We start from the raw sequence: 15,141 nt of genomic DNA on the forward strand, positions 1-15,141 counted from the left end.
TCCAAAACTTTATTTCTGTAATAGTTAAAAACCTTCTAATTCCCAATGCATCTATAGCCAGGTTTTGGCCATTTAATGTTGTGCAAATGTTTTTCAGCTTCAAAAGCTTCCCCCTTCCCTGATACTCACCTCACAAAAGGGTTTTTTAAAAAGTGATCATATCCATGCTAAATCTCCATTTTACTAAACTGAACAAGACATAATAATCTAATTTACATTACTTTGTTGGTTGACATGACAACCAAAGTGTTAGAGAACTTATTAGGGTCCTGGGTTGGTTAGATAATACCCACCATAAAATCTTTGGTTTCTTTAAGATATGTTTATTAAAATAAATATGACTGGAAAAGTTTATGAACTAAATAAATACTTTCTTTAAAATAAATATGACTGGAAACATTTTGGTAAATTCATAAATCAAGTTAAAAATGTAGAAAACAACACTGAAGCTTAACTACAATAAATGCTATTATGGTAATCACAAGTTGAACAACTCAATGATCAAATTAATGTTAAAACCAACTGAAATAGTTAAGTTAACTGTGATATTGGAATTAAATCAGCAATTTAGTTGGGTAATAAAATTAAACAGAGCAGAAAATTAAACTTACAAATCCAAAAGCAGGAAGTTCAATGATTAATTTAGTTACCAGCCACTGTTGGCACTAGATTTATGACCCAGATACCTTGTTCCAGGAGGACCCAAACCCTCAGACCAACCATGACGTCTCCATTTGATAACAGGAAAATTTTATTGATGGCAGATAAGAATAATGAAGGCAAGGCAAACATAAGATGGGATGGTGGTATTTCCTTGGTCCATGGTGGCCTCGGGTTCCCCCCGGGGCACCTCTTCTGCTCTGAAATCCCTCCTTTTGTATTCTCTATCCTCTGATGCCTCTTCATTCGTGTGCATTGTTGATTGATCTCCCTGTGGTCATCATACTGTCCATGTTCTGTTCTGTCAGCATCCTTTGTTTCCCACACACATCACATGCACACATCTTAATTTGGTCATTTACCATTGTCTTAATTTGGTCCATCCACCAAAATCAGAAATCCCAAGGGCTCTGCAGGTAGGCACTGTGACCGAGCCAATGTGGCAGAGTCCCTTATCTCATGTTATGGAACAGTGTGGTACTTGTTTTCAATTTCCCAGTCTGTTTATGCTCATTTGTCCCTTCACCTCAGATGTGGTGTCTGCCTTGAAGGAAACTTTGTCACAAACAGGCTTTTAGAAACCAATTAACCCCTGTCATTGCCTTGGAATATTGTTATAATGCACATCTACTCTACCTACAAGCCAGTTCCTAAAGACAATCTCTAAATATCATTTTCTAGCCATCAACCACAATTAGCAAACTTTTACCCACAGCAGTAAAATCAACTATTAGCAGGTAAGCATTTAGCACCAGAACCATTTTTTTAATCTCAAAAGCCATTAATGCTTCCTCCTTATATTTCTTTATTGTATGGTGGTTACTCTGTTTCCTTCTCCTACCAAGACAAATTACAGACATCAAAAAAGATTATTTTATGAAAATGTTTAGTAGTCCTTTCACTTCATATACAAATATTAATAGCTTATTTTCTCTGGGTTCATCCACAAAAGTAGGAAAGCCCAGTTTCTTGGAAGAATTAAAAATGTAAGAAATTATTCTTTGGTATTTCTCAGTATGCTTTCTACAGGAAGTCCCAGGACACACATTCATATTCCCAGCCAAATTCACATCCCAAAATAATAGAAAGCTATGCTGTCTTCCACTTAATTGACAACAAAAATCAAAATAAGATATTTAACATAAACAAGAGGTTTAAACACTTTGGTTCCCATAGTCTTGGGGCTCTCATGTAACGGGAATAGAATCTAGAATCAGGGATTAAACTGGTTGCTGGCACAGTTCTTGCATACAAGGAAACTGGTGCAGGCCAAGCAGTCAATGGTAGAGCTGTGAATTCTATCTCCTATGGCTTGTGGAGTCAAAAGAAAAGACCTGTCTGTGCCTTCATTTTTATGGTTACTTATAAATGCTTCAAAAAGGAAATGTTTTAGCCAGGGGATGCATGTAGAGCCCCCGTTCCATTCCTGATTGGAAAGTTTCCAAATGCCAGTCTTCCCTGGTGCCAGCCAGGATGTGCTAGAGGAGGTGGCAACAATCTGTGGTTCCACTTTCAGAAGTCAGCCACATTGGAGAGGTAAGAAGGATGGAGGATCAGCAGGAGCTACCAGATCCCCTAAACTTCTCCTCTCCTCATCAGAGGAGGGGGTAGAGGGTTTTGGGACTGGAAGTCCAGGTATCAGGCTTCATCAGAGGCCTGGCAAGGAGGGAAGGGGGTGGGGGGGAGGATGGAAAGAGGTGAGTTTGGTTCCAGACCAAACCCAGCTTCCAAGTGCTGCCCCTTTCACAGGTAACCAAAAGAGAAACACTCCAAATTAGCACTTCTTTTGAAGAGGTACTATTTTGGAGTATTTTCACTAGGCCTATGCAAAGCTTCAGTAGTCGATTCGATTCGGAGGAGATTCGGCCTGATTCAGGGGCTGAATCTCTGAATCCAAATTGAATCAGGAGGCCCATTAAGAGGTCCAAATCAAATCAGAAGCCACTGAATCAATTTGGAGAGGTTTGGGGCTGATTCGGAGATTCAGCCCCTGAGCCATAAGCTATACAGCCATAAGCTATACAGGTTCCCCTCATATAAAGTGAACACACTTTATAATGTAACAAATAGGAATAGGTTCCCAAGGCAATGAGGGAGGAAGGGAGTGAGGCTGGGACTAGGGAAGGGGCGGGGGGAGGGGTGCCATTCCCAGGGCCACACCGTGCCCTGCCTGTCCCCCCTATGCCTGAGCTCCTCCTGTCCCCACTCACTCCAGCTCCTGGGCTGCGCCATGCCACAGTGCAGGCAGCTGGTGTCAGCTGCTCCCAGGGCCGCTACAACAGGGGCTGGGGGGAGTGACAGCAAGCAGATCCCAAGGCGGCATGGGACATGATGTAACTTGTCAACATTCACCCTAGCCCCCACTACAACAGCCCCAGGAGTGACCAGCACCAGCTGCAATGGGAACTATCAGCGAGTCTGGGCGGGGGAGGGGGATGGGGTGCACCTCTTGCTGTTCCACACCCCGAGAGGGCTGTGGGCTGGGGGGCTGCGTCAGGCTCTCCTTGGGGGCGCGTGCCACTGGATCTGCATGCAGGACAACAGCAGGCTGCTGCTGCAGGCTGGGGCTGGCAACAGCACCTGGCTGATTCTTCCCAGCACTCAGGGCGGGCGCACCGAGCACCAGGAACAGCCCAGTGCCACCACTGGCCCCAACCTGCAGCAGCAGGCTGCTGTCATCCTGCATCCAGATCTGGGGGCACTGGGCTGTTCTCAGAGCTCGACACACCCACTCTGAGCACTGGGAAGAATCAGCCTGGTGCTGCTCTTCCAGAGGGTGCATGGCTGATCTCAGGGGGTGCACATGTACCCACATGCACCCACTATGCATCACCAATGGATATAATTAATTACTAACAGAAATGAAAAACCATGCAGGCTTCTTGTACATTATCAGCCATTCTTGCATCTCAAGATGCATTTTAGTGGCATATGGCAGCTGTCACATCTCTCTTCCACAAATACAGATATGAGGAACTAGGTACAGTTGTACAAGGGGTCACAAAAGCTTATCTCTTCTAAAAACAGAAAAGTTGCCCAACAACTTCAATATAAATTTCATTTAAATAGAAATTAAATTAGAAATAATTAGACTTTACACCTTGTCTGTAATTTCATACATGCTATTTCCTGCTCATTTGGTAAAGATTTTTGATGCCAGCTGGCTCTCCTTCCTCATCCTAAGAATGAATTTGGATTGAGAATGCAAAGTAAGCATTAAAGTTTAGGAAACTAAGAAGCCTGGCAGATGCACACTCTTGCAGAAACACACATCTCCCACACTAAGCTAGATGAATCTTTTAATACCCTTGGGCTGATAGTGTTCATAGCTAACCCTACAGAATTGAGATACAGAAGGAAGAATAGGGTCTTCACTCCCCTAGGAGTGAAGGTTGTTGTTTCTTTTCTGTTCCCTAAGAGATCTGAAGATGACAAGTAGACTAGGGTAATCGACCAAGCAGTAATACAGAGCACTCAGCAATTCATAGAATTTTTAAAGCCAGAAGGAACCAGTGGGATCTTTTAGTTAAACATTTTGCATAACATAGGCCAAAGAACCTGACCCAATAATTTCCACATCCATTTGATTATTTCTGTATGAACTACAGCAAATCTTTGAGAAAGACATCCAATCTAGCAGAAAGCAACAAAAGTGATTAGAGAACCAGGAAACATGACTAGAATAGCTTGGAATAACTGGTATTATTTAGTCTAGAGATGAGAAGGCTGAGGAGGGATTTGATAACAATATTCAAACACCTGAAGGGTGGTTATAAAGTGGACTGCTCCCAGTCCATTACCTGCATCCTGGGAGAATAATGGTCTCAAATTGCAGCAAGGGAAATTTAGACTGGATAATCAGGAAGAACTTTGTAATTATGAGGGTGGTCAAAGCATCAGCATAGATCACCTAAACAAGTTATGGAAGTGTAAGAGCAGGTTAGACAAATGCTTGACTGGAATGTTTTAAATACATATGATCCTGCTTGAAACAGAAGACTAAACTAAAGGACTTCTTGATGTCCCTTCCAGCCTATGGTTCTATACTAAGAGACCTTAAGAGCACTAAAACTCTTCAGAAAAAGCCTTACCCAATTTGCCCATCTATGGCTCCCATATCTTTCAGAAATACATTATAGGCTGCTCTCATTCAGCATTTTATTTCTCTTCTGTAGAATGTTTCTGTGGAACTGACTCTACAACCTACTGAGAAGTTTTAAATGCTCAGGAACACAAAACAATTTTGTCTGCTCAAGTTTATCATTTTATTGGCCTGCAAGTGGCTAGCACACAGCCTGTAGGCCCCTGCAGATGCCTCTCCCACTGCCACATGACAGGGGAGGACCCAGGAGGGTCAGATGCTGGGAGGTGGGGTGCCATACACTGTCTGTGCAGTCCACATGGCAGGGAGCAAAGGACCACAACCCAAAAGTACTCCCCATGACCAGGGTTCAGGATCCCAGGGAGTTGGATGCCACCAGTACTGCCTGCCCATAAGGGGCGAAGAGGGGGAAAGCAGAGGAAAGGGAAGCACGTGTGGTGTGCAACCTGAGAGTCATGCCAAAGTTGGACAGCTCTGGTATAAATAAATGCATTTCCACTGACTTCAGGAGAACTGACTGCTGTGGAGCTGCATAGCTTTATACCGGCAGTGATCTGCACCACTGCTCCTAAGTTCCATCTGAGGTGAAGACAGAAGTGCAATTCCTGGGTCTAACACATGGCACTTCACAGAAAAAATGCCATGAGTGAGACCAATCCTCCTGACTCAACAGATATCAGCTGTTGGGTTGGGATGGTGGGAGACTGAGCTCCAATTTGGAGCTGATTCAGGGAGAGAGGCTGCATCTCGGCAGCCTCTTCCCCTAGCTCCACCCCACTCTCCCAGCCCCCATTCTGTCTCAGGATGGGAGGCAGGGGTGGGAGACACAGGGTAGGGAGGTCCATTCTGGGATTTCCCCAGCCATGCTGGAGTGTGTGGGGGGGGGGATGGGGAGGGGGATTGGAGCCCTACCCCCACCTCGGGCAGGGTCTAATCCATCTGCCCCACCCTCCAGTGCTAGCTAGGCAACCCCCAAAATGAGCTCCTTTCACTCCCTTCCCCACCTCCCATTCTGAAAACAGCTGGGAGCAGTGCTATGCTGCATCAGCTGAGCCCTGCTCCTGGCATTTACAGACACAAGTTAATGAAGATGCTCCACTTTGAAGCACCTGCATCTGAACCCTCATGTAATGCTAGCTATCTAATCTCCTTCTAGGTTTGTAGATGTTAATATGGAGTTTCTGATCTCTTCAGACGCAAATAAATACCTTTGTCTTACACCCAAACGTGAATTTGGGGCTGGAAATAAATCAATAAAGATGCACTACCATCACACCAGATAAGAACCCTTTTTTTTTTTTTATTCCAACACATTTGAATACTGAACTGGGAATAGTGTGTACATGACTGCATGCTTATGAAGTTTCCACTAGTTTGGTATATGTGGTTGTTTTCTTAGTCATTCTTGTCTGTACTTCTCAGGAAGGTGTTCCAGTGAAAACTGTGTAATTATTTGCTTCCTTCCATTTCAGTCCTTAGAATCTCTTTCTTTCTTGTCTTATATCTTTCTTCATTTTCTCCTGACCTGGCTGGTATGGTTAGTACGAGAAAAAAGCCTTCATTCCATAACAGGAATGTGTTCAATTCTCCAGATAACTTACCCAGTAAATTCCTAAAAGAGGAGGACCAGATCTGGTATCGATTATGCCAATATAAACCCAGGATAATTTTAATTGACTTTAGGGGATTTTATCTGGATTTACATCAGCGTCACCAAGATACAAATTTGGCCCATAGTTTCCATTTCCTTACTCACTCTAGATTTCACCTCCCACACAACTCTGGCTGCCAATAATTTGACTAGCTCTGTAAAACTGGAGACAGACCTTTTTAACAGAGAGTTACATTCTATGTACTTTTACAGCATTAAAACCTCAGCAAACTATCCCAGGAAGCTTGTGTTTACAAAAGAAATTGCAGCCCTCTATCCCAAATTCCATCCGGTTTGAAACTTTTGCTAAAATGTCATTAGATTTTTTTTAATCAAATGTAACAAGTTCTAAATCCATGAGAGACTTTAATTCTAGTTCAGTATTACTTAGTTTGGGTCTGATTTTCATTTATACCAAGGCTTCCTTATACTATTCTGGTATAATACTACAATACTCCTCTTTTAAGGCCAATTTGCACTCCCAGAGTGGTATAAAATGGCCTTAGTATAAATGAATATCAGGCCTTTTATGTTTAGCCTTTTCATTTACTGTGTGTTGTTAGCAAGCCTCTGGGGCAATGAAAGAATTCCCATTCTGTCTCAGATGAAGCTGATGCATGCATACAGTTGTGTAATCTTTGGCTAAAGGAATTTCAAAAATAAGTGGCCAATTCTGTTCCTCTCTTTAATCTATATCTTTCTATAAACAGAATGTGCTACATCCATCCATGTGAACATGACATATGCACCCAAACAACCTGATCTTGCAGTCAAAGTTTCCTTAGAAATGAATGGGAGTTTTACTGAAGTAATGATTGTAGCGATCAGACTCTGATATTATGGGACAGCAGCTGCACTGAAAAGTAATCACAGTGCAAAAAAGTATAGGAGCCCAGTTCTGTGCCAGGGAAACCAATGGCAATTTTGCCATTGACTTCAGCAGAAAGCAGGCTAGACTTTAATTTAGCATAAAACTTGCTTCACTATTTTCCCCAATCTTACTCCACTAAGTGAGAAAAACATTGTTCTTGTGTATTACTGGCTGCCACAAAACACAGCTCTTCATGGGTACCTACCTGATACTCATGAACCTCTGTGCTTCACAGGTGATAACAATCCTCCAGAAACTTCTTATTCTTCCATTACCAGGTTTTTACTGCATCTCATCTGTTGGCTATCTGATATTTTTCCTTATATCCTGTTTCTGCATATGGAGTTTTACTGTTCCATCTGATACTTAGCTCTGAATCATTGAATCATAAAAACAATAGGGTTGGAAGGGACCTCAGAAGGTTATCTAGTCCAACCCCCTGTTCAAAGCAGGACCATCCCAGCCAAGGTTTTGTCTAGCCATGTCTTAAAAACCTCCAAGGATGGAGCTTCCACCACCTCTCTGGGTACCCTGTTCCAGTGTTTTACTGCCCTCCTAGTGAGATAATTCTTCCCAATATCTAATCTAAACCTCCCTTGCTGCAACTCGAAACCATTGCTCCTTGTTCTGTCATTTGCCACCGAGAACAGACTAGCTCCATCCTCTTCATGTAGTTGAAGGCTGCTGTTAAATCCCCTCTCAGTCTTCTCTTCTCTAGACTAAACAAGCCCAGTTCCCTGAGCCTCTCCTCAGAAGTCATGTCCCCCAGTCCCCTCACCATATTTGCTGCCCTCCACTGGACTCTCTCCAATTTGTCCACATCCTTCCTGTAGTGGGGGGCCCAAAACTGAATGCAGTACTCCAGATGGGGCCTCACCAGTGCTAAAGAGAGGGGAAGAATCATTTCCATTGACCAGCTGGTAACTCTCCTACTTATGCAGCCCAGTATGCTGTTAGCCTTCCTGGCAACAAGGGTAAACTGTTGGCTCATATTCAGCTTATTGTCCACTGTAGCCCCCAGGCCCTTTTCTGCAGAGCTGTTGCCCAGCCAGTCAGCCCCAGCCTGCACCAGTGTGTGGGATTGTTCTGTCTTAAGTGCAGGACTTTGCACTTGTCCTTATTAAACCTCATGAGATTTTTTTTATTTTTTTTTTTATGGTCCAAACCTCCAGTTTCTCGAAGTCACTCTGAATCCTAGTCCTACTCTCCAACATATCTACTACTCCTCACAGCTTGGTGTCATCTGCAAACTTGCTGAGGGTGCAGACTGTCATCTTCCAGGTCGTTGATGAAGATATTGAACAAAACTGTCCCTAGGACCAACCCCTGTGGTACTCCACTTGATACCAGCTGCCAACTAGACACCGAGCCATTGATTACTACCTTCTGAACCTAATGCTCCAGCCAGTTTTCTATTCACCTTCCAGCCCGTTCATTCAGCTTGTACTTCATTAGCTTGCCCGTGAGAATGTAGTGGGAGCCCATATTAAAAACCTTGCTAAAATCAAGGTATACCACATCCACAGAACCAGTCATTTCATCATAAAAGGCAATCAGGTTGGTCAGGCACGACTTGCCCTTGGTGGATCCATGTTTAATGCTCCTAACCACCTTCTCCTCCAAGTGCTTAGAAATGGATTCCTTGAGGATCTGCTCCATGATTTTTCCAGCAGCTGAGGTGAGGCTAACCCATCTGTAGTTCCCTGGATCTTCCTTTTTCCCTTTCTTAAATATGGGCACTATATTTGCCCTTTTCCAATCATCTAGAACCTCACCTGATTGTCATGGGTTTTCAAAGATGATGGTCAGTGGCTCTGCAATCAAATCAGCCAACTCCCTCAGCACCCTCGCTTGCAACCTGTCCAGCCCCATGGACTTGTACACATCCATCTTCTCTATAAATAGACCCTAACCTTTTTTTCTTTTTTTTTTGTCACTGTTGGCTGCTCACCTCCTCCACAGACTGCTTCTGGGAGCTGACCTTGCCTGTGAAGACTGAGATGAAAAAGGCACTGAGTACTTCAGCCTGTTCTGCATCCTCTGTCACTAGGTTGCCTTCGTCATTCAGTAGGGGACTCACACTTTCCCTGATCTTCCTCTTGTTACTGACATACTTGTAGAAACCCTTCTTGATACCCTTCACATCCCTTGCTAGCTGCATGCCCGAGCAATACTCTTATACTTCTCCCTAGTTGTTTGTCCAAGTTTGCATTTCTTATATGCTTCCCTTTTTTTATTTAGTTTACTGAAGAAAGTGCTCTGCTGTGTCTGCTTCTCTCCCAAAGACCTGAGGAAATGCACCGTGATACCCAAGAGGATCATGTCAGAGTTTATCATGTACCTGCTCCTAGGTACAACATGCACCTGGGACTGCAGCACATTGAGGTGCTCCACCCCAGCAGCTCAACATGCTGCAGAGGGGCTGGCTGGGGCATGAGGGTGCTACAGTGCAGAGCTAGCCAGCAGGTAGCCTCAGGCTGTAGCAACCTCATGCCCCAGCCAACCCCAGTCACCATCTACACATGCATTGCACTTGAGTAAATAACTCTGCCATAGAATAGTATGCGTGTTGGGCAGTACTATCCTATGGTGAAGTCAATTAGCTGCCTCCAGCCCAATAGCACCACTTGCGTAAACAATAACGCTTCTCTGTGAAACTAATTAGGCAACTGCAGTGAGCATCTCATGTACATGCACCCTACAAGTCTTAGATTGCTGCCTCAGGGCGCATAATTGACATTTTGTATATGTAAAGCAATGGAGTTTTCATATGCCAAAGTTTAAACCACAGAAAGAATCTTCTAGCAGATTATAATAGAGGCTGGTTGCAGACATTTAAAATGGCCTATTTCTGTGCATGCTTATGCTGACTAAAAATTCAACATAGACTGTGCTCCACAGTGAGACAAGTTGAGGACACAATGGAACCCTTATATCTGAATTGCTCTGGGCCCTCTCCAGTCCGGCTGCTAGCCATTAGGAGCTTCTTCAAGTATCCTGGGCTGCTCCAATACTCCCTCAATAATGGGTACAAAATGCTGCTTTGGGAGCTTTATGCAGAATGCTGCTTTGAGAGTGTTTTGACTAACGTCATAACCATTGTTAGGTCTATAATTCTGCTCTGTCTAAGTATTCTGCATGGCTATTGGGCATTTGGAAATTATAAATGACATAGATACAAAGTCTGAGGATATGAACAGGGGTACTGACCTGGAGGTACCAGAATATCTGTAACTTGGAATCCTGTTAAGGGAATCAGGCAGTGAGAAGGAAGGACACCTTGAAATCAAAAGATGGCTCTACTCATGCACTTAAAAAAAAGAGAGAGAGAAATTAGTGAGCAAGAGAAACCTCCCTTCTCTTAAGGCACTGTCTCAGAAAGGATCCAGTGAAGTGGCTCACCTCCTGGATTGAACCTGTTCTGTTGCATCTTCACTTTCTTATTTGTAAATTCAGGATGTAGCTGGGGGTGGAAAAAAAACACTACTCCAGTACCAGTATTTACCTTGGTGCAACTACTACAGAGAAAGAGTGTGTGTTTGTCTACACTAGAAGGTTTTGCCTCTTTAATTATACCAGTATAGTTAAAGCAAACCCATACTGGGGTTTCGCTAGGGATTTCTATGGTTACACAATTATAAAGTTGTTTGTACAAGTATAGCTTATTTCAGTTTGGTTCAGGAATCAAAATAAGCTACCCCAGTATAATTGCATCTACTCTAGGGCATTTATAAACTATAACTATGTCAGCAGCACCACATCCCAGCCAACATAGATTGAACTTATATATATAGAACTTTTACATATAGACTGGCCACATGACATTGAAATAATGTTATTAATTACAAGTAAAATAATCCATCCAAGCTATCATAAGAATCATTTCATACATTTAAAATATCTTCAAAACCAAACAATGTGGGATGTATTTTATTATATATTGTATTCAGGATTTTTCCTCCCCACTGCCTTGGTGCACTTAAGTGCTTTAGATCATTTAATTGCTCAGTTTTTAGTATCTGAAATTCCAGTTGATCGAGGTTGATATTGATCATTTTAACAGATTTCTGCCATTGTTTCTTTGTGTGCTTTGTTTTATGAGCACCCAAGAACCAGATTATGAACAATACCAAAAGTTCCAACAACTCTCCCATTTATTGACCAACACAAGCATGAAGGATACTGAGTTGTGTGGCTTTGGTTCTTCAATTTAAAAGATAAGAAGATTAGATGAACACCTTGCTGGGGTCGTTTGACTGCAGTACTTTTTCCTGCCATGGCAGGGGGTCAGACTTGATGATCTGCTCAGGTCCCTTCCAACCCTACCAACTATGAACTATTAAACAAAATAGAGATTACAGTTATTTAGCTATGTGTTTCTCCATACATTAAAATTATTGCAATGTTAATAACATCTGTATTAATCACAAAAAGGATAATGTGCCTGATCTCATTTACACTAAATTCCCTTTACATACTTCGTAAATGGAAAGGGGCCTTCACTGGGTATAAATTAGTTGCATCTATTTGAAAACCTGTTCATACTGAAAGAGTGGTGAAAAGTAGTCTTACTATAAATAAGAATCAGACTCCCATAACCAGATCCTATTCCATCTGTACTAGGCACCTAAATGTGAGCCTATTCCACCATTAAACTCACCTATTTTTGTAATATGCCATGGTCTTAATCTGAAGACAGTCACAAAGGCAGTGAACAGAAGGAGGACCCAGCTATATTCCAGTTTTGCTTAGATCACTATTCTGAATCTTTATATGCTATTGTCCAAATTCAGTCCCTGAAGAAGTTGTAGATGTGGGCAGCATTTGGCCAGAAATAATATTTAAATAATTATTGAGGGGTTTTTTAGCCTGAAATTCCTCTCTACACATATTATTTGCCAGTCTAGGATGCTTTTTGGACCTTTATAAAGGATGCTTCTCGTTTTCCACAAGTTTAAAACAAAGTTTAATGGAAACTCTGCACCAGTTATTAGAGATTCCCATCCCATCCATAAGATTTACATACTGTGGTCAAAGTATTACAACAGCTGGAAATGGCTTATATACAGTCAGCAAACAAAATAGTTTAGGAGGCTGGGGTTTGTTTCTATTGTTCAAAGTTATGAATCTGTTTACCATTTGCTACTGTTATTACATAACTGCTCGCGTTCGCCTGCAAACAGTAAGGTCAGTGTGAGGGTAGACTCAAGTGGTCGGCCCTAAATGAAGTAAACAAATGTAGTTCAAAACACAAGTCGTGTAGTCGTGTGAGGTTGCCTGACAATTCCTGGTTTGTGAAAGCAAATGTGTAACTGGAGAAATCCAGATAAATCCAAAAGAGAAACAGTTTATATGAAGCCAAAGCAGAGCTTAGAAAAATGTATTTTGAGACAAGTATACAAGCCTTTGACATTTTCACCAAAATCTGTCACCTCAATGTCTATTATTTCAAGACTTTTAGGCCTGGATGCATGGCATACAGCCCTCCACTGGTGTAACTTACCTGGATACAGGATAGACTTACCCAGGGAAAAAGAAGTCAGGGGCAAAACTACACCAAGTATAGTATAGATGTCATTTGCCTGAAATTTACCACTGTAAAAAAGCCAGTGCAAAACTACAGCAGTGTCAAAGTCATGTGTCCAGATTCTGGCTGCCTTAACTATGTGATGTTTGATCTGAGTCAGTCAGCTCCCTTCGTGATCACCATAGCCCTAATTAAGTGCTCTCCATACTATATAGGGAAACGAACCAGTCTCCTTCTATATTTTAGTCAGTCCGTTATCTACTACTTGCTTCTCCATTATCTACTCCATTATCTACTACCTGCTTCTCCTGCTTACTCCATAGAACACCAGACACTAACTGTCCACAGCTACTATCTTCTGCATCTAATCTAGAGTATTTAAGGATTTCTTAGGCACCAATATTTCAGGTTATCCTGAGCAGTAGGCCTGTGTGAAGCGGCTAATATTTGCTTTGGATTCAGATTCGGCCGATTCGGGGGACAGCGATTCAATTCGGCCAAATCTGAATGGGAGATTCGGCTGCTGCTGAATCTCCGAATCAGTCAGGCCCATTCTCTGCCCACTCTCCCAGCCCAGCAATGGCTGCCCTGCCTGCCTGCCTGGGCTCCCCGCACTCAGGGAAAAAAAGCCTCAGTGCTCACCAGGTGCTACCAGGTATGGGGCAATCCCCGCTGCCCCCCACTGGCCCACACTGCATGGAGGGCTCTGCACAAGCCCCCCAAACCCCCCCTCGCTTCCCAGCCCCCCCCATGGGTGCCCCACCCAGGCCAGCTCCAGCCCTTTAAGAAAAAAAACAAAAAAACCCTGGGACTCACCGCTCCTGCCAGCAAGGGGTGATCCCTGCTGCCCCCCACTGCCCCGTGCCACATGGGGGGCTCTGCACAAGCCCTCCAAAGCCCCAAGGCTGCACCAGGAGCTGTGAGTGCAGGGGTTTTCCTTGACTTTTTTTTTCTTAAAGGGCCGGAGCTGGCCTGGGCAGGGTACCCATGGGGGGGCCGGGGGAGCAACGGGGGGGTTGGGGGGCTTGTGCAGAGCCCCCCATGCAGCATGGGGCATTGGGAATCACCTCCCCCCACACCCAGCAGCACCGGGGTTTTTTAAAAAGTACTGGGAGCTGGGGCAGGCGGGGGCAGCCATGGGCAGGGGTCCCCCCCCATGGTCCTCTCCCCCCTCACCCAGCCCCCTCTCCCCTGCCCCTAGTACTTAAGGGCTCAGGGAGCTGCAGCCACCGGGGACTGCCCAAATCATCAAAGCTCTCCGACTCTTTTCCAAATCGATTCAGACCTTTAAATTGGTCCCCTGATTTAATTCAGATTCAGAAATTTGGCCACCGAATCGGGCCAAATCTCCTCCAATTGAATCACCACCCGAAGCTTCACATAGCCCTAATGAGCAGCAGCAGCAGCAATTTAAGGTAGCAGAAGCAGCTTAACTTAGCTCGGTGGCCCAAGTTTGCTCACAACGGCCTCCTACACGCAGAACTGTATAAGAGAGGCTTCGTCTGAAGCAAGCAGGACCCATGCATCATGCATCCTTTCCCTCTACCCAAGTGATCTTACAGAAGGGACAGGCAATATTTTCAGGTGGAGGGACATTAACAAGTTTGGGTGGGCTGGCATGGGCTGCAAGAGTAGCCCTACCCCTTGACAGGTGTCCCCCTCCTTGTTACCTTCTTGGGACTTGGAGTCCCACCCCCTTACCCTTGACCTTTGCCACCAGAAGTGCATCCCTTTGCCCCAGAATTACTCCTTTTGGGAGGGGAGGGAGGTTGCCATCTTGGAACCAGAAAAAAAAATCATATGTTATAGTAGATGTTTTATTTTTAGTATATTTAAATTTTATTTCATAAAATATTTTTTTCCTGGTTTATGTGCATTTGTGTAGTGTATATGGAGGGGGGGTGGGGTCTCTGGAGCTGCACATAGCAGCAGCAAGCAGGGCAGCCTGTCCAGGGCCCATAGTGCGCAGCTCCCCATACTCCCGCCCAAGTCCCCAGCAGCTCGTGGAGGCAGCACATGGGGCCATTCTGGCTGGGCCCCATAGTATACAGTTCCCCATGCCCCTGGCCCCAGACCCCCAATGGGAGTCCGTGGCTGGTGGGACCCTTACCTGAATTTCCCCTCTTGCAGGGAGGGAAGGCTGGGAAACAGGCACGGGGTCACCAGGCAGAAGCTTCTCATCTCCAGCACCCCCTACCTTGGGGCTGGGCTGGGCACTGGCTGCTTAGCAATCAGAGCCAGAGCTGCTGCTGTAGCAGGCTCTGGCACATCCTGTATGGAGACACCAGCTTTCAGAGGGGCAGCCAAGAGCCAGTGCCAGCGATGATTGT

The 15,141-nt window shown here is 44.2% G+C and overlaps 1 long non-coding RNA gene across 1 annotated transcript; it reads right to left on the minus strand.

Moving 5' to 3' along the window:
• Positions 1–256: 256 nt before the first annotated feature.
• Positions 257–13,512, minus strand: LOC109285235 (uncharacterized). Its single transcript, XR_002092911.2, has 3 exons — positions 10,687–13,512; positions 10,495–10,594; positions 257–7,656 (listed from the first exon to the last, which is right to left on the minus strand). It is a non-coding gene; the product is annotated as an uncharacterized LOC109285235 (long non-coding RNA).
• Between the last annotated feature and the right edge of the window lie 1,629 nt (positions 13,513–15,141).

Source organism: Alligator mississippiensis, chromosome 3 (assembly GCF_030867095.1).
Source record: "Alligator mississippiensis isolate rAllMis1 chromosome 3, rAllMis1, whole genome shotgun sequence".
In the NCBI taxonomy this organism is placed as follows: Eukaryota; Metazoa; Chordata; order Crocodylia; family Alligatoridae; genus Alligator; species Alligator mississippiensis.